The following is a 20,758-nucleotide window of genomic DNA, read 5'->3' on the forward strand; positions in this document are numbered from 1 at the left end:
ATAGTTCCCTGTGCTATACAGTAGGACCTTGCTGTTTACCTATTCTATATATAGTAGCTCGTACCTGCTAACCCCAAACTCTTAATTTATCCCCACCCCATATTCTTAAGTAAAGACTTAGTATAAATTCCTCCTCACTATTATTAAATAACCACTTCAAGTTCCTCACAGGAATCAGTGGTTCTCAAACCCTAGGAAGTATCAGAGTCATCTGGAGGGCTTGTGAACCCCAGATTACTGGCTGGGGAATATGTGTGTATGTGTGAGAATTTCCATTTGTAACAAGTTGCCAGGTGATACTGTTGCTGCTGGTACAGGGGATGCACTTGGAGAACCACTGCTCTTCATGTGCACTGTTCAGTCTCCTCTCATTCACTCTTCAGTACAGCACAGTCTATCTTCCAACCTCGCCATCTACTGACATTGCTCTGACGAGAGTCACCAGTGCTCTCCTATGGCTAAATCCAGTGCTTAATGGCTAAGTCTAAAGGACACTTTTCATGTCCAGTAGATTCTTAGGAAATTTCGGATGTGTTTGATGTGATTTACCCCTACTTCCATATTCCTTCTTTTGAGTTTTATTTCATACAACTTTCTGGCTCTTCTACTGGTCTGGATTCTATGCTCTTCTTGCTTCACTCTCCACCTGGAGGGCCTCTACCCACTCATCTTTCTAGACTGGGGCCCAGTGTCACTTCCTCAAAGAAGTGGTTCCTTTTCTTGTCCCAGAAACATGGATGACCCTTTCTTTTTCTTTCCCATTCTACTCTACTCATGCTTATATCATTCTCTCTGTAATGCCTATAATGGCATATATTTACTAGTCTCCTTACTCAGGGGAGTAAGGATTTTGACCAGATTTTTCCAAGTATTGCTAAACAGTAGGTGTAAAAACTTCCTATCGTTCCTTAAATCCCTGCTGGGTACCAGTGCCCACTCTCATTCTCTGGGATGTAGCAAAGGTATGTTTATGTGAAGCACATAGGAAGGGTAAAAGCTAAGTCTCTGGATTGGGACAGATGTCAACTGCTGTGTTTCCCCTTGACAAAGTGCTGGTTGCCCATGAAGCGAAATCCTCTACAGATGCAGTTACCAGTGGCAGGAACTGTTAGCATTATCTTGAGAGTGTGGAATGTTTTGCAGGCCTGGTAGTCTGAGGATGAAAATTCAGCTCCCATTCATCTCCCAGATGCCTGAACAATGCCATAGTTGCCCTTTGCTGGAAATATATTTCAGTTCACATGGCTTTAGTGGATTTGGCCCTCTCTTCCCTTTCTCATTAAACTCTCTGCCCTCATCCTTTCCCCTTTCATCTCTCCTCCCTGAAAGAAAAGGAGACTCTTTATCTTTGAAGCAAATATTTTATCCATTATAGGAGCTCACTATGTCCTTTAGGCTTAAATCTTTGGAAGCAAAGTCAGAAAGAAGGAAGACTTTTTTTCTTCTTTGCTTTTTTCACCCAATTATGTCACTCTTCTCAGTAATATGCACAGCACAGACTTGGTGCTTCTCTGTAGGATAATGTGAGGGTGAGAAATACTCCGTCTGCAGAAAGAAAATATGCTGGTTATTATGCCAAAACATAGCCTATAATTCAATTCATTGTGCTGCCAGAAAACCTGACTATAACCTCTCTGTGGCCAGGAACCCTATGCTATTCATCTTTGTAGCTACCTTGCCTATTACACCTGTCATGCCTGTCATGTTTACTAGGGAATCAGGAGGTATCATCATTTCACACAAAATGATAGCCGATTGCCACCATCTTTAGAAGAGTTTCAAAGAATACACAGTTAACCCCTAATATTAATGCATCCTTGGAGGTTTAGGTCAGTAGGTCTGAAAAGAGCCTCTTGAATAATCATCTTTTCCCTCCTCCAAAGCCCTGTTTCTCCATCTAATCTGGGGTCAGTAACAGCAGTAAGAAAGCCAGCAGCAGTCACATATGTGCAAGTCAAGCTTCTCTCCATCTGCTTCCTCCTTAGGGAAACTCTAATGCTAAAATGACTTTCTAAGGGGAGGAAGCACAGCTGTTTTCACCACCATCTATGGCGTCACGGGATAAAAAAAACCCGCTTCCTTTCCCCTTAAGCTCTGGTTTCTTTTGGACACGTTTTGGATGGCAGCGATAATTCATTTTGCTGCTGGGATGCTGGTTCCAACAGCACCTCCTTTGCTGCTTTGGCCTCCACCCCATTTATCTCTGGCCCTGGGAGCCAGGGAGACAGGGCTATTTCTATCTCAGGCATCTGTGTGTTTGATCAGCTCATGTGTTAGGCCAATCTAAGTGTGAGGAAGAACTGAAACTACTTCACACTTGTCTGAAGTAGTGCCTTCATTTGGGTGAGGGGTAGAGAAGTGTGTGTTGATGCCGAGATGCCTGAGTCAGAGGGCAGAGATTCCGGCAGGGACACCGTCACTGCCTTTGAGAGTCCTGGTGGAACCCAAGAAATGTAGAATGTGAGTTACAGAGGAAAACTTTGGACGAATCTGGCAAAGTCTTCATATTTCTTTCTCTAAGAATGAAACTATGTCTAGATAGAATCACTTTTTATTTTTCCAGCCCCCAAAATAAGATTATAGCCTGGCCAAGTGACCTCAGGTTTTTTACTGTAGTTTACCCACCTGTGTGGAGGTCCTGATTTTCCAGAGGAGCTCTAACTTTAAAAGTTAAAATTGTATATTGATAACTCTTAGATTCTGTTATTTCTTTCATGTGATATCATTCTTCTCAAGAAGGAACCCTTAATTCTCGTTAGTTTGAAGGGCCTGACATTAGTGTGATTTCAATGCTCCCCATATGATTGTTGTACAGCCAGGGCCGAGAGCCACTGACTGAGAATCCATAAGAGCATCTCACTCTAAAATGTAATTCGATGAGTCAAAGATTTACTAATAACTTACTGATATAATCTATCGAGTGGTTTCTTACTCCAGACTATAGCAGTATATAGTTGGCATCTTTAAATTTCATAATTTGTTTTCCGTACAGAAATATATTGGAGTTGGAATACAGGGCTAAGTGACTGTTTCCTTTGTGACTTAACAATGATACTGTGAGAGCTTACGTTTTATGGTGTTTTTTTTTTGAGGTACGCGGCCTCTCACTGTTGTGGCCTCTCCCGTTGCGAAGCACAGCCTCCGGACGCGCAGGCTCGGCGGCCATGGCTCACGGGCCCCGCTGCTCCGCGGCATGTGGGATCTTCGCGGACCAGGTCAGGAACCCGTGTCCCCTGCATCGGCAGGCGGACTCTCAACCACTGCGCCACCAGGGAAGCCTGATCCCATACATTTTATCAACAGCATTTATACAACCTCATTTTATTTTGGAAACAATTCCACTTGGTCAGTATTTTGGCATTTGTAATGATATGAGGGAAATATTTTTAGAATGCTTCATGAGGAATATTATCAGAAAAGTTGCTTTTCTCTCTGCACACGGTCCGCCCTGTGGTCCCAGCAAAGGTCAAAGTCGGGGATGTGAAATAGAAAAACACTTGACAAACCCAAAGATGTGTAAAGCCGGCCCCTTTCACCTCATGTAGGAAAGGGAAGGAGAAAAGGCTACAGAAGGAGGGGAGGTGGGGGCTTCCCTGGTGGCGCAGTGGTTGAGAGTCCACCTGCCGATGCAAGGGACACGGGTTCGTGCCCCGGTCCGGGAAGATCCCACATGCCGCGGAGCGGCTGGGCCCGTTGAGCCATGGCCGCTGAGCCTGCGCGTCCGCAGCCTGTGCTCCGCAATGGAAGAGGCCACAACGGTGAGAGGCTTGCGTACCACACACACACAAATGAGGGGAGGTAATTGGTGAGACATGGTTGCAATGCCGTTCTTTCTCTGGATTGAATACCCCAGAGGACATCTGGGACAGTGGCAGCCATTTTGAGAGGAAATCTGAAAGCAGAGCTGTGCTCTGGTCTCCCGTTGAAACGTAGGAATAGAGTAAAAGTGGAAGCAGGACGTTTGTGTCCTGCTTGTAATAATTGTGTAAAGTTCCATGTGACTTGGAAAGGCTGCAGATGTTCTCTTGGCCCCTACAAGAAAGCAGAAGGTTGAGAGCCATTGGCTTACTCTGATGCTATGAAGTGGAGAATATAGACAGGACTCAGAGAGCTCTGAATCAGTGAGAACCAAGGTTGGGTCAAGTCCTTAGGGGGGGGGCAACTCCACAGCTATTTTAGTTCTCCCCTGAACTCATGGAAACTGCTCCAGACTCCTGGGTTATCTAACTATGTCTCTTCTGAATGCACACTGGTCTAGAGTAAGTGGCAGCTGAATGGTTTAATGTGGATGATTCACACTGAGAGGCGTGGACTAGAAAGACCATGTGGTCAGACAGACCTCACCCGGTTGCAACACTCTCTAGTTCGTTCTCCTTAAACAAGTCATTTAACACCTCTCAGCTGAGAATTCTTCTCTCAGCCTCAGACACTTACATCTAGCTCTTAGAGCAATATAAAAATTAACTACATAACTCTACCCATTAATTTTGGTCTCTTTGGGTCATTGCAGAACTGGACCTGGTCTATAGTGAGTGCTTATACTGGTCTATAAGCAATTGTTGAATGAATTGAATGAATGTCTCAGTTGAATGAATTGAATGAATGTCTCGGCCAAGAGGCTTTTAGCTACAAGTGGCAGACGACCCAACTCAGATGCTCTTCAAGATGAATAAAATTTTAATATATAGGATAATATAATTGAGAAAGTCCAGAAACTTGGCAATGATTAATTATGGTTGAATTGATAGCCCTGTTTTTGTTTTTTTTTTATCTTTTATTATTCTCTGACTTTGACCTCCTGCCCGTGCTGACTTCTTCATAGCTGTACTGATGGCTGCAAGAGTCCTAGACAAAGAAAATTCAGAGAAAAAGAGGACATTTTTGGTGATTCTATCTTCGGAGTGAGGAAATATCTTTCCCAGAACTCCCATCAAGGTTCTCTTCTTGTCTCATTTGACCAAATTGTAACACATGCTCATTTTTGAGTCAAACTCTCAATTAATGCAGTGCACTGACTGCTCAAGGCCTGGGTTCCTGTGCCCGTCACTTCAGGGACAAAGGGATTATCCTTAGAATAATCAGTCTCTGAAGCTAGCAGAAGGGCCAGCTCTGCCTGAAGCACCTGGGTCACATGTGGGAGGGGTGGGTACTTGAACCCAAATTAAGGTACTTTTTGGAAGGAGAAAATGGATGCTGGTGAGACAATCAACCACTAATATTTACCACAATATGTAAGCACCGGCACCGTATCTGACAGGTAGTGGGCTCTCAATTAATGCTGCCTTCGTTTCTCTTATAAGCAGGACTTGTATAAGAACTCAAAGAAAGTGAACACGTTTTCTGGGGTGGACAGTAAGTAGATTAGTGGGATTGGAGGAGGATGGAGAGTATATCAGTCAGAATCCCAGGAGCAAACACATAATACACTCAGATGAGGCAACTGAGGAGAATTTTTACAAAAGGGCTATTTACAAAGCAAAGGGAACCAACCAGGGATAGAGAGGCACTGCAGTGTTGGCAATGAGGGGTGTGTTACTACCCCTAGGACTGAAGGGGCAATGGGAGGAAGCTGTTAATAAACCTGGACAGAGTAGCTCTCAGCTGGTCTCAGTAGTAGGGGTCGAAGTGGGGGAAGGGAGGGGATTTTTCCTCTTAGGGTACATTTGGCAATGTCTGGAAACATTTTAGATAGTCATGACTTATGAGATGCTATTGACTTCTAGTGGGTAAAGCCCAGGGTTGCTGTTACACAGATCCATACAATAAAGTATTATCCTGCCCAGAATGTCAATAGTGTCAAGGTTGAGGAACCCTATACCAGAGAAAGCACTGTGAAAACAGAGGGATGCTCAAAGTCTGGCCTTTGCCTATAACTCCAAGCAGCCAGAGACAGGGAGAGAGCTTGAGCAAGAGATACACTCCCTGCCTCCTGCTGGCCCATATCCCCGTGGCTCCCCCTGAGTAGCAGGCCCATTTTTGTAGTTCAGCAATTGTTTAACTGGTTTTGGTGGCCTTCGAAAGCCTATCCATTGGATGGAGACCAAACCTATTATAGAAAGGGTCATCATATGACTATTACCTTCTTCAGTTTTGCATAGGGGTTAATAAGAAAATAGTCATTTGAGACTGTCCTATGTAAAGAAATGAAAGACTTAATTTTCACTGATTTTTGCCACTCTGGCCTCTGACCAGCATGTTTGAGAATTAGACATATATACACTATTGATACACTATATGTACCCATATATACACTATTTATACTGCATGTATAAAGTAGATAACTAATGAGAACCTACTGTATAGCACAGGGACCTCTACTTAGTGCTCTGTGGTGACCTAAATGGGAAGGAAATCCAAAAGAGAGGGGATATGTGTATACGTATAGCTGATTCACTTTGCTGTGCAGTAGAAACTAACACAACATTGTAAAGCAACTATACTCCAATAAAAATTTTAAAAAAGAAAGAGAAGTAGACGTGGGTTTTTTTTGCCTTATTATAGATTTTTTTCCCCTTAAGTAAAGTATGGAGCAAACTTTTGTGTAGTTTATTATCTGAGCTTGTTATTTATCCATAATTAATTAGAAAAAGTATAAATGGAAAATACGGACGTTTACTCCTTTCTTACTTCATGCACTTTTGAAGGTGTTCACCCTGTTGTCTGAGACATTCCACTTCAGGGTGTTTCAGTCGGAGGATAACTTGAAAGAAGACGCTCTGAAACTTAAACAAATTAAAGTAATTTAAGACCTTGCACCCCTTGGCTAAGTAGTAGTAAAGCCATGCCAGACAGAATGATCACCAGGTCTACAGCCATGTGAAGACATTCAAGGCTCTTTTCAGTGAGATTCAAGATAAAAGCAAACTTATGAGTGAAGTCAGAAGCCTAATTTTGTGCTACGGATAATAATTAGCTTCTTGTTTGCTTCTTTCTAGAATTTTTACTATTAGATTTATTTATTTACAGCTAAATGAACGAAGTCGTCTAACATATTGTAAACATATATGGGCATATTTATCAAATTGTATCTGTGGAATGTCTTGGAGATTTGTAATTATTTTATCTTAAAATTCAAACCCAAACAACTGCTTGGTTCATGCAGTTCTAGTAAGTTAGTAGCGAGGAACAGAGGCACAGTCTGGGAGACCCTTATAACTCACTTAGGATGTGCCCCCCCCATACCTACAGTGATGGAAATGACACGTGCAGCCCACGGAAGTAAAAAAGTAAATGCGGGGGCTTCCTTGGTGGCGCAGTTGTTGAGAGTCCACCTGCCGATGCAGGGGACATGGGTTCATGCCCTGGTTCCCGGGGGATCCCACATGCCGCGGAGCGGCTGGGCCCGTGAGCCATGGCCGTTGAGCCTGCGCGTCCGCCACGGGAGAGGCCACAACAGTGAGAGGCCCACGTACTGCAAAACAAACAAACAAACAAACAAACAAAAAGTAAATGCGCTGACAGATGCATCCTGGACCTAGAAAAACCTGTGTAGAAATACAAATCTGGAAGATTTGTAGTAAAAGTTTTTCGGTTACTCCACCTGCATTTCTGTGTGCAGCTATAGTAGTTTTGAGGGTTTTTGTTTGTTTGTTTGTTTGTTTGAAGCAAGCTGAATAGCAAGGTATTAACTATAGACCACAAAAACTTCAAGGGAAGTATGCAGAGAAATTCATTTAGCCTGCTGCTTATCCCTCAGCTGAAAGAGCATGGTCTCTGTTTTGTTTTTGATAAGCCAATGAACTGAAATTAAGATTTGGATATCAAAAAGAAGTTAGAATTTCAGGAGATGAACCCAAACCACTAAAACCCTGAGAGATAAAAAGGTGTTCTTTTTAAATTCCATTATTGTGTCTCCTTTTCCAGCCTCCCCGCTGTCCAACAAAATCCTTCAGAAAGTAGTTACATGTCAAAATCAAACATAGTGAGGCACATTTTTTTTCCTAAAGAGAATATACTCAGAATATTTTCAAAGCTTCTTTAAGAACGGAGGCAGATACTGACAACCTTGAAAACCTTGAAGTGAGAGTCCAGGGAGGGGTTTAGTGCAAAACCTCCTGCAGAAAGCTCACATGAGCCACCAGAGAGGTCTGGTGAGAGAACATTACTTTGTGGACATAGATGCCCCAACTTTACCTTCACTCCCCCAACCTTTGCAATGGTACCATTCCTTTGAACAACTAGGAAGTAAACTCAACTTTAGCTTCAGTGTTTTCCAATGAAGCAACGTACCAATTATACCCGAAGACACTCCCTCACTCCCCTGTCACTCCAGGCCAGCACCTCTTGTCACACTCTACATAACACTCCAATGCGTTCCATATGTGCCTATGTCTGTGTACAAATCATCCATAATACACACTTTGTTTTTTTTTGAGTGGGGACATTACTCTGTATTCCAAGTTGTCTAAGGCTATTCCGTATGATGAATGTGCTGATAACTTTCTGCTATTATTCATCTATTTGGCCAATCACCTCTCAGCATGTCTTCTAGCTCCGATGGCACACACAATCACAGCTTATCTCTTGATCATACATTGTAGCTCAACACAATTTTATCTCTGAAACTACGTACTGTAGCAGGTGTATCTTCCATTATGCCTCTGCCCTTTTTATTCATCTTCCTGGACTGGTAATCCTAAAAGTGGCAATCTTGGAAAGCAAGGTAATGAATCACAGGTCCTACGACACATCTGCTCTCCTTCTAGACCATATAAAAGTGCTTGCTATAAAAGTGATGGATTCCCTAAGCTTGTTGTTCATCTCCTGTGACACACTCCACTCCGTGTTCAGGTTCTATCTGACTCTCTGTATAGCCCTGTGGAATTTGGAGCTTAGGGAACCAGCACATACATACGGATGTGTTTGCTATTGCTTTTGCTGTGAGTAATAAAGGCCCTTGTTTCTGACAGAGACTCTTGTGTCTAGCAACCACAGAACTGCAGAAGGCTACTTACTCACTTTGCATAGCTATTTCATTCAGTGTTCTACTGCTTCCATCCTCCCTCCACTCTGTCAAACTCATTTAAGTAGGATAAAATCTCCACAGCTGTGAGTCCGTACATCTACCTAAATGCACGGACATTCCCTTCTACCCTTCCTTCCCTCCTGGCTTCCTACCGGTTTTATCTATCTATCTATCTATCTATCTATCTATCTATCTATCCATCCATCCATCTCTACTTATCTGTCATCTACCATTTTTCTCATTTATTCAACAAATGTTTACTGAGCATCTCCTTTCCTTCAGGCACTGTTCCAGAATATGCAAATTCAGGAGCAAGCACAACCAGCTAATATCTCTCATTGTTGTATCTTTATCTTCATCTTTATTTGAAAAAAAATATTAAAAACAGATTTCAAGGAATACATACAAATAGCACAGTCCATACTAGATATAGGTAAAGAAGAGATGAAAAACAAAGCGAAAAAGGGCAACAGTGCTTAGGGGTGAGATTAATACAAAAGATGAAACATACTTGTTTTTGCTGCAAATTTGGCTCTAAGGTTTATGCTGAAAATTTCTAAGTTCTCTGGGTACGGAAAAGCTTCCTAGAATGGGCACATCTTTCAAGAAGGCCTAATGGCCAGGCACATAATTATCTTCCTTGTGAGATTCTTTCGAGTTGAAAGTGCTCTGCTATTCTGTGGGGGCATCTAATCATGGGGACCAGGATTAAACCGCAGAGTAAGAGCTCATCTAAGCCACGCCCATTTCCTGGGCTTAGGTTCTTCATTCATAAATTGGTCTATTGTACTCTATAGCTTGCGTGTCTTCACTACTGTGGTATATTATCTGTGTCATAGTATACAAATGCAGAGACATATGAAGGTTAAGAGTGATTATGACTCTAATCTGAGAGAGAAAAAATGGCCCTTTGGATAGATTCCTGTATGTGTAGAAAATTCATATTAATTCCTTCCCTTGTCCTTCATGGTACCCAAGTGCTAGCATTTCAGCTCCTTAAGATGCTAACTTGTTCTTTAAGACATCCTTCATACATTAAACTCTTGCAGTAAGGGTTGCTCAGTATGTTACTTGTTCATAAAGTACATCTGCATTTGTCTAAATGCTTATTTAAAAAAGAAATTGGGATTTAGTGCTTGTCGGCACTAATGGAATCAATGGTACTTTAATATGTGTTAATGGTACTTCAGTTCACTTAACAGCAGAAAACAGTGTGGTTATTAACCAAACACACTGTTGTTCCAAATGAAAGAAAAAGTGTATGGAATCTAGAAAAGGCAAAGATGGCACATGATTGTGCTAGTGTGAGGTCATTTGAACCTAAACGAAATGTATGCATTTTTCTTCTTTGCTGTGTTTTAGTCCAAAGGGTAAACAAAATTGTAATGGCAGGGGTTGGTGAGGCTATCATGCATCTTATCAAAATTGAAGGTAAAAGAACTTGCTTAATGCTCCTCTGTGTGAAATTTCAGTGAGATGCTAACCGTCAGCTGCTAGCTCTAGGAAAGGGTTTTTCCTCCCCATTGATGTAAATATCTTTAAAAGACCAAGTGAATAAGAGGGAAATAAGGGAATATGTATTCTAGAAGAGCAGAGGAGGGCAGTGCATTTGGTTAGACCTCAGCTTATCGTATTAAACTCAACAAAATAAGAAGGCAAATTAATGGTTGAGGCCTTGACTCAAATACCTTGCTTTTGAACCTCCAAGGCTCCTTTTACCTTGTACCTGTATATAGAGTTTGTTCTTTTAGTGTTCATTTCTGGATGCATTCCTTACATCTGGTGGCAGATTTTATAATTTAGACACTGCATGTTGTTAAGTCAAAGGCTAGAAATAATGTTATAAGAAAGTATGACATGATTACCTTCCAAAAGAAAGAACTACTTTTCCAATTGCTGTCTATATCCAAATGATCCTAAATACTTCCTAATGTGGCTGATCCTTAGCTTTTTTAAAGTCTGGTGAAATTTTTCTGCAGTTAAAAGATTAGTCAAGCATTTTGAATTAGTGGAGAATGTGCTACACTTTTGGAATATTTTGTGTAGTTATTGGAAAATATTTATTTTGTTCATCTCTCCTTAACATTTGTGTTATTCTTCTTTGGGATGGAATATAATAGACTTACATCCTTGGCTGAAAGAAGAAGTCACTTGAATTCTTACAATTGATTTTTAAACTTTTACTTACTGGTTTATGGACTCTAAAAGGATCGTCTCTGAAGTAAAACCTTTCTCAAGTCTTGTATAGAATGCATAATTTTTGGCATTGTTGGAAACTGAAAGGATGTCTAATGATTAAATGTTTGAAATACTAAATTAGAAATCAGGAAACTTAAGGTATTATCTCAGCTCAACACACCGTGGTCTCAGATACTGTGCATCGCTGAGTTGTTACAAAACCCAATAAGGCAATTTTAAGAAAGTGCTTTGTACTTTTTGGAAGAAAGTTTTTATGTCAATATAAAGCATCAATATGAGTCGCTTGAAGTTCCATTGCCTGAAATCTGGGAGTCAATACAGTATTCTCTATTGCTAGTGTCTAGTTGCATAAAACACTCTAAGATTATACTGTCAATTTAATATCCATGCAGGGTTTTTGTTAATGCACACTCTAAAAGGGGATGCTAAACAATGAGATCAATGAACTATTAGATATCACTCTGTATGTGGGCAACATTTCTTCCTGTATCATCCCTCCTAGTTTCCTAAAGAAACATTTTCCTATCTTGAATTTCAACAGGTTATATTTACTTTCACATCACAGAGACAAACATAGTGTCTATTATTTTTTCTCTTTTTAAGAACAATGGAAAACAAAAATCAGTGGTTTTGAATATTTCTCAAAGGGAACCAATAATTCCACTGGGAAACTACACCAGGCTGCTGGACATGAGTCCAACGGCAATGAATTAAATCAATCCATTCACAGCTTCCACCCAGAAAGATTAGACTGCCTAGAAGGCAAGTATATATGTAACACCATTTCTGCCACAAGACTGTAGCTATTTTCAAATTTTAAGAAAATGCATTTCAGGTAGCATTCTTAGCATTTTAACATGGTTCTTCAGTGTTCTCTTCAGGGTGAATATCTATCATCCTACAAAATGAGAATTCAGGGCACATGTCAAACTTTCAAGGAGGGACACTGGGAGGTGATAATGCCCAAAAGATAAATTGGAACGTTACCGTAGGTATTAGCCTGTGTAAATGCTGCTTTCAATTTGTGTAGCAGCCACTGTAGCGCTTTCAGAACAAGATAATGAATTAAATGTAATTCTTGGCTGTCCCCTGAAGTCCTAATAAGGACCAAGCCGCTGAATCCAAACTGATTTGAAACCTGTCCTGGAACCATGACATAGATGCCTCACTTTCATTCTATAATTGAGCCAAGACAAGCTTTAATATAGCTTAATTTCTATCCTTGAAGGCACTGACAAGAATGGCTCCTGAATTATAGCAAAATCTCATGTGTTTTCTTGTTTTATGAAGGACTCAATAAATGCCAAGACTTGTCCTTGGTTCTCATTTCTTAAGTGGGATGGTGTTTATATTTTAGCCCAGAGAGGCATTGCTATTATCTTATGCGTCCTTTTTTTTATCTGTTAACTAACATAACAATGGCAGTATAAATCAGCTCATTTGTTAAATGGTTCTCTAGGCTGGCCTTAAGAAAACGTTAGTTTTAGGTAAAACATTTCAATCACTCAACATGACCTCACCTGATACAGTCTGGTACTCTGAAGGATATAAATAAGATATTTCTCATCTTAAGGAGCGCACAATAAATTTAGATGGAGGAAGTGGAGAGTAAAATTGAAACACTTGGATATTAATATGAAAAAAATCAACTCAGATTTTAGCATATGAAATTCTTTTTAAGTGGACAGAAAATGTTGCGGATTTTGTTTGTTTGGCCTTCCAATATTAGCTATTGCTATGAGTGTATTGAGAAGGAGTTTGCAATGAGGAAAAATTGTGAGGTTGAGTTAAGAAGGGCTTATCTTCTTTGGAATATGCAAGTTGATATTTTCTAAATTCAACTTGTATTTTAATTCGTGTTTTGCAGGGCTTTTCCAAAATGGGTTCAACCAACCAGTAAATCAAAAAGGATTGATTAAAGCATTTCATTGCAAGGCACTGTTTATAAAAAAGTAAGAAGATAGCATCATTTAGATTTGAATGATGTACAGAGAGCACCAGCTTATGGAGTCAAGATTTTCTAAAAGAAGAGGCAGAGTGACTCAGAGCTCCCTCATCCACAACCAAGTCATCAGAGCAACTCCACTTCCATGAGGGCACCCAGGTTACTGCTTTACCTTTTTTGAAGCTCTTGCTGGCCCTGAGACCACAGTCTTACACTTCTCTATCTGATCTCTTGCCTTTAACTACTTTGCAATTTGCCCTCTTGAATGTCTCTGTAACCAGAGTCCAAGTTCTACCCGACTCTGAGTGTCTCGTCATCCAGTCTCCAGGGTCATTCCAGCCAGTGGCCCAGGCTCTTGTGGGATTTCCACTATTTAAGTCTGTGTGGAAGTTTCCCTCCCATTATCCTCCAGATGTGTTGGGTTCAAACCCTCAGTGTATGATACTCTTCCTAGTACCAGGTGGGCCTTTGAGACTTGCAGAATTCAGGCCCAGGACGTGGTCTCTAATTAGCAGGTGGATCTCTCTTTTGAGCACTGACACTGAGGGAGTGGCCCCAGTAAGTTATGCTGAGCCTTCAGCGACCACAGCATAGAGGTCAGGGTCCCGTATCCTTCCGGAAGGAGAAGGAAAGCTGTGGCCTGTGCCTCACTTGCCAGGGGGCCTGGCTACTCTTGTTTGTGTGACTTCTGTGGAATTAATATAAGTCAGATAGCATTCTTTCTATTGAGGCTCTTACAACCAAATACTTAAGACAGTATAAAGCCAGAGCTTTTCTGGATTTAAAGAAATGGAGTCATTTTAAGAGGAAAGAAAATTGTAGCTTCTGGAAAAACAAGGTAAAAAAGCAATGAGATCTGAACAGTAGTAAATGTATTGTTTTATTCAATGAGAGAGAAGACAAAAAATTATTATATACTTGACGATTTCCTAAAAGCACAGCTTTATTTATTTATTTTTGTACTTAGTCTCTGCTTGTGGTTTGGGATATTTCATTAAAACAATGTTAAATAAAATGTTCCCTATCTATAAAAAACAAAAACAAAACAAAACAGAAGAATATCTTTGCATTAACAAAAGGCATGATGTAGAAAATAACTTGGCATTGATGGAGTCCAGACAACAGCAGAGTTGCTTGGGAGAACCTGGGGTCAAGCATCAGATTGGCATATAGTCTTGAGAGCATGGCCACATCACACAGTAAACAGGAATTCACACAAGGAAGCACCGAGAGTCCCAGAGGGAGATTCAGGATACTAAAATCAGGGTCCCGCATTGATAATCAAATGGGAATTCATGTGTCATGAAAAAGAACAGGGCTATCAGGCAAGGTGGCTCTTAACAGATTTCTTCAGTATCAGCCAGCTTTCACTGGTCCAATCTAATTTGTAAACAGATAAACCAATGGTGTCTTCAGTGTAGCTGAGGCTTCTGACACAATCTCTGTGACAAAATTTCATTATGTGAGGATACGAAGAGAAATAGGCACATAAAAACTAGTCAAATAAATCCATATATCTAAAATACATTCTATGTTTCTTGTAATCTATTCATCACAGGTGTGAGAAAGAATCCCTTCAACAAGAAAAAATTGTTTAAAATTGGATATTCATTCCAAAGTATGAAGATCCTATATCTTTTATGGTTCCCTCTTACATTATCCATCAAACAGCAAATAAAGTCATGTGCAGAGGTTTGGGGAGAGTCCCCAGTGAGGGCTACTGTGAAGACAAATGGTTAATGTCTGCTCTCCCAGCTGCTCAGTTAATTACTGTAATAGAAAACATCTTGAGGGAAAACACTGCATACAGTTATTAGCAATTAACCCACAACTCTAAAAATCACAATTCTTACTAATAATAGAACATTGCCCAGCCAGCCTCATTATAATCTCTACACAAGAGTCTTGTATTTTCAGAAAATGTGAAATCTTGTAGGTTACTACTATTTCAAATGCAAATAGGAACTTGGGATGATGAATATGACATTGAGAAATGCAAAATGGAGTAGAGAAACAGAGAGGCCATGATTTATGTGGTAATAAACTAATTCCCAGACATGCAAACGATTCAGATATATTAGTCAAAAGAACTTCCCTCTGAGTGTTTACTACAATTACAGGGCCCGGTGGTGTTAATGGTTGATGGTACTAAAGTGGTAAAGAAGGTAGGATAAAAGAATGCAGGGCAGGAGAAATCCGTGAACTAAAATAAACAGATATGGTATTGCTTTGTTTTTCTTTGAATCATGGAATCTTCTTAGACACAGCAGGTCGTGAAGCTCCAATGCTTTTCCTCCCATTTGGATATGTTTCATCTACTGTTCCCCATACTGTTGACCTCATTCAATGCTTACCAGTCTTCTTGCCTTTCTAGAACACACTAAGTTTATTCTTGTCTCAAATTCTTAACACTTGCTCTTACTTCTATCTGTAATATTGGTCCCTCAGGTTGGGTGTGACTGCCTCCTTCTAAGAATGCAGATATCGACATAGAAAAGGCCTGATCACACTACACAATAGCCTGCCTCTCCTTTCTCTTTCTGTTCTATAACATTCTCCTATTTTTCCATACATATACATCTATCTGATAGAGTAGCCTATTCTATTATTTCTTAATGTATCATATTAGGCAGTATTTATGGACTTCCTCCCTATTTTGGATCCATTACACCCCACTCCAAACCTTGCTTTCCACTATGCCTTCAGTAGTTGTTTCACAAATCTGTGTCAATATTTGCATTATTTTATAGATGGCATATTGTTTGCAACTACACCAAATAATGTCAGGATATTTACTTTCTCAGTAAACTTTGTTTTTCCTTCAGTTAATAATTTTCTTGTGTTTTTTTTCTCATTGATCAGTAGTTAGTTTTCTCCCCAAGTGTTCTAATGCCTAGAAATCATTTCTGTAACTCCCAAACACATTAAATGACCCTCCTCCCCTTTTATCTTCCAGAGATTTTTCCTATATTCTCTACTTACTCGCTGGCTGTAGGAGGCTTTTTAATTTTGGCTCACAGTTTGGGTTGTAAAGCTTCCCTTTGTCACCTTCCTGAGAATACTCTTTTCCATATTTTCTGGTTTCCGTATTTTCCTTTCTTAGCTCACGTCCTCATTTTGCTGGGATATATCCTCCACTAGCTTCCTATGAAAGTATATGTGAGTGGTCAGTTTTTTTGAGCTTTTGTATATCTGAAATGTCTTTCTCTTAAACTTGATTGATAGTTCAGACTAGTATGGAATTGTAGGTTGAAAACCATTTCCCTCAAAACTTTGAGGTTATTATTCCCCTATTTTATATCACTTGGTATTTGTTTTCAGAAGCCCAATGCTATTCTGAATGATGTCCTTCGTATTGTACTAGCTCTGTCCCTTTTAGAATTTTTTCTCTGTCTCTGCTGTCGTGGAATTTCAAGATGACGCATCACTGTGAGTTGTTGTCCCACAAACTCTGTGTACTTGGTCCATCTGGAGATTCACGTCTTCTGGTTCTTAAGCTTTTTTGTTTGATGATTCCTCACCTTTGTTTTCTCTTCTCCTCTCTTTCTGCTTCTCCTGGATTAATCCACTCATTTTATTTCCTTTTATTTCCTAGTTTCTCTCTCTTCCTCCCTGCCTCTGTCCGTCTGTCCCTCCTTTTACCTTCTGAGAGATTTCCTTGATTTTCTCTAACCTTTCTATGGAATGTTTTTTCACTGCAGTTATCCTATTTTTAATTTCAAAAAGATATTTCTCACAGTGTTCCTTTTCCATAGCAAAACACTTTTTTGTGTATGTGAATGTAATATATCCACTTTCTTAAGATAATATTTATAATTTGGGAGGCAGGGGATTTTTTTTCCTTTTCTTTCAGGTTTCTTTTATCTGTTATTTTCATGTGGTCTCTACATACTGGAAGCTTTCTTTATATCTGGTGACCCTTAGCTGGTTATGTTTAAGAGTAAGCACTACAAAGATTATTAGAAAGCAGTTCTGCTTTTGTGGGTGGGTGTAGTCAAGTGGTAGACTTAACTGGAAGATTATCAATCACTGACCTTTTTATTGGGGTCTCCAGGAAACAGTCCTCCAACCTCCTGCATGGTGCATGATACACAGTTGGATATAGGTTTTCTGGGACCACAGGTGAGAAGGGCCATGAGAGGGCTTCAGTTTATTCTGTGGACTTTCCACCTAGTGCTCTTGCGTTAGCCCTCTGCCAACCTCTGTTTTCCACTGTGTCAAGGATAAACCCCTGTAATTCAGTTTTTTCAGAGAATACATCACCTGGATCTTGAGGGGTATAAGGAGAGGGAACATCAACTGCCCAATATATTTTACAAGCATACCCCTCATTTTAGGCATCACTCACTCCTTCCAGGTTTCTTCAAGCACTAGATTTCTCAGATGTTCTCTCTGGGGAACTAGCTCACTTCTCTCCTCCCAGGCATTGCCTCTTACAGGCACCTACCTTGTAACTTTCGTGACTTCTATCTACCAATGCAGTTAGCAATCCTGCATCAGGCTTCTAGCTTCCAAACTCTTCTTGAAATAGTTGACTAGTTGTCTCCTCTCTCGTTCGTATTGGAGGATAGTAACTAAAAACATTTCTTTACTCTTCATTTAGTAAAATTTGGGGAGGGAACAGATGTAAAATATTATGATCAATTCACTGTATTAAACTGAAACACTATATTTTTTTCAGGACAGAGCATCTATTTTTTAAACTAGTTGCTACGTTTATCTAAAACAGTGGTTTTCAAGCTTTAGTGTGCATCAGAATCATTTGAAGGGCTTGTTAAAACGAATTGCTATTGCTCACCTCCAGACTGGCTGATTCAGTAGTTCGGGGATGGACCTGAGAACTATTTCCAACAAGATCCCAAGCAATGCTGATGCTGCTAGCTTGGAAGCCACACTTTGACAAACACCAATTTATATGTAAGGACTTCTGGTTTAATTTACTCTGGTTCTAGTCTTTTGTATTCAGAAGTATGTGCCTGCTGATCTCCTAATCATCTTTTATCACCTACCCCGTATACATCCTCTGGAAGGCTTTGCAGACCATATAGAAAGCATATCCTCCCTCAAACTAACCCCTTTCTCCTCTATATTTTGTTTTTGTTTTTTTTTTTTGCGGCACGCAGGCCTCTCACTGTTGTGGCCTCTCCCGTTGCGGAGCACAGGCTGCGGACGCGCAGGCTCAGCGGCCATGGCTCACGGGCCCAGACGCTCCGCGGCATGTGGGATCTTCCCGGACCGGGGCACGAACCCACGTCCCCTGCATCGGTAGGCGGACTCTCAACTACGGTGCCACCAGGGAAGCCCTCTCCTCTATATTTTATTGCTACTTGTTATACTAATCACATAGGACAAGTCACATGTCTGACTTCCATAGAAGAAAGTAAACTCTTTGTGCATGTAGCACCTGCCTTATTATTTATTTACCTTCTTCTCCTCCGCCTCCACCCTCCCTTCTCCCTCCAGTTTCCAACCTCCACTCTTTCCCCTTCTTCAATTCTCTTATGGGACTCATTGCCTCACATATAGAGGCATGATGAACGGAAGTTTTGTTACCACATGCAGTTGATACATAGGACATGGGTTTGGAACGGTTTCTCTCAGAAGTTGTGAATGTCTTCATTCATTCCTCAGTGTGTCATGTAACCGTTGGCAGGCACATTCTTGAAGTCAGGCGTGCAGCTTACAGCAGCTTTACTCAAAGTAGCTGATCTGTGAACTCTTCATTACCTGGTCCCAAGCCTACCTCAGAAGGAAATCAATGGACTGCGTACTTCACTGGGAAAGTCTTGCCATTAAAATATATCAGCTGAACTAAATAGTGCACTTAGTGATGCAGTCTACTTTCATTCTGGCAAAAGCTTCTCATCTCGTCAGGGACGAGTATGAAACACGTTGCAGTTTGGCACCGGTCAGCAAACAGCACTTAAAAAATATATATAATTCACCTGTCATAAAATTTACCCTTTGAATAAGTGTACAACTCAGTGCTTTTTCATGTTTTCACAAAGTTATACAACCGTCACCACTACCTAATTTCAGAGTGTTTTCATTACTCCAGAAAGAAACCCTGTACCCATGAACACTCTCTATTTCCCACTGTCTCCCAGCTCCTGGTAACCACTAATTTACATTCTGTTTCTATGGATTTTTCTATTCTGTACTTTTCATATAGATGGAATCATAAATAAGTAAGTGGCCTTTTGTATCTGGCTTCTTTCACTTAGCATAAGGTTTTCAAGGTTCATCCACATTGTAGAATATATCAATACTCCATTCCTTTTTATGACTGAATAATATTATGATGTATGGATATGCCACATTTTGTTTATCTGTTCATCAACTAATGGACATTTATGTTCTTTCCATTTTTTGGCTTTTATAAGTAACACCGTTACAAATATTCTTGTACAAGTTTTTGTGTGGACATATGTTTCTCATACTCCTACAGTGGAATTGCTGGGTCATCTCGTAACTCTGTGTTTAATGTTTGGAGGAACTACCAAACTATTTCCAAAGTGGCTTCACGGTTTTACATTCCCACCAGCAATGTGTGAGGGTTTAAATTTCTCCACGTCATTGTCAATACTTGTTACTGTCTCTTTGATTATGACCATCCTAGTAGGAGTGAAGCTGTACCTCATTGTGGTTTTGAACTGCATTTCCTTAGTGGCTAATGATATTGAGCATCTTTTCAATGTGCTTATTGGATATTTATGCATCTTCTTCAAGAAATGTCTATTCAAATCATTTCCCCATTTTTATTGTTGCGTGGTGAGCATTATTTATATATACTGGCTACCAGTTCCTTATCAGATATGTGATTTGCAAATATTTTGTCCCATTCTGTGGGTTGTCTTTTCACTTTCTTGATAGTGTGCTGACTGCACTTTGTATACCATAGCACCGTAGCTGAAGCTGTCTGTCTCATATGCTTCAGAAAACACACAGTCAAAACTACAGAAAATGTTCCAGGAGCAAGCGTGTACTGTGTTTGTATGAAAGTGGAGGATAATGAACTTTCGAATACACTAGCTTTGGGTTGGTGATTTAGAGCCTCAGCTATAACTTGGGCTTATCCTTCCGGAGAATAGCCGACAATGTTTCCTATCTTCTTATGTGGGGTTTAAATGGATAGGCTCAAGACCATATTAGCTTTGATAATTTTTCCTTAGGGGGATATTTTTTCCTTATTTACACTGAGGTTCATGTGTCACTACTATGCTCAGTGATTCATTCTTGTGAAACCCTCCTCTGGTTTATCCATATTGAGTTGGAGAGGAATGGAAAATTCTATACTATCAATGATTGATTTTGATCTTTCCTGGTTGTGAATGCTTAGTTTATAAAAGGTGAGCTAATGGCACAGTATGAGTAGCTTATTGCAGCCAGGGCCTAAATAACTGGACCCACTATGAAGCACGCAGCAGGCTGTGTTGCTCCATCTGTGTGTTCTTTAGGATTAGATCTAGTCAACATTAGCATGGTTAGTTGTTGAGGCATTGACAGTGGCTGTTAGGATTTGATCAGTTACCCAAGGCATTCAGACATTAAAAATTGGAATTCAGAATAAAAGCTTCCAGGGAAGGGATTTTTGTATTCACTTTTTCTTCTTTGACAGAAAAAAAAAAATGTTAGGAAAAGTGGGATTT

Source organism: Lagenorhynchus albirostris, chromosome 5 (genome assembly GCF_949774975.1).
Source record: "Lagenorhynchus albirostris chromosome 5, mLagAlb1.1, whole genome shotgun sequence".
Classification (NCBI taxonomy): Eukaryota; Metazoa; Chordata; class Mammalia; order Artiodactyla; family Delphinidae; genus Lagenorhynchus; species Lagenorhynchus albirostris.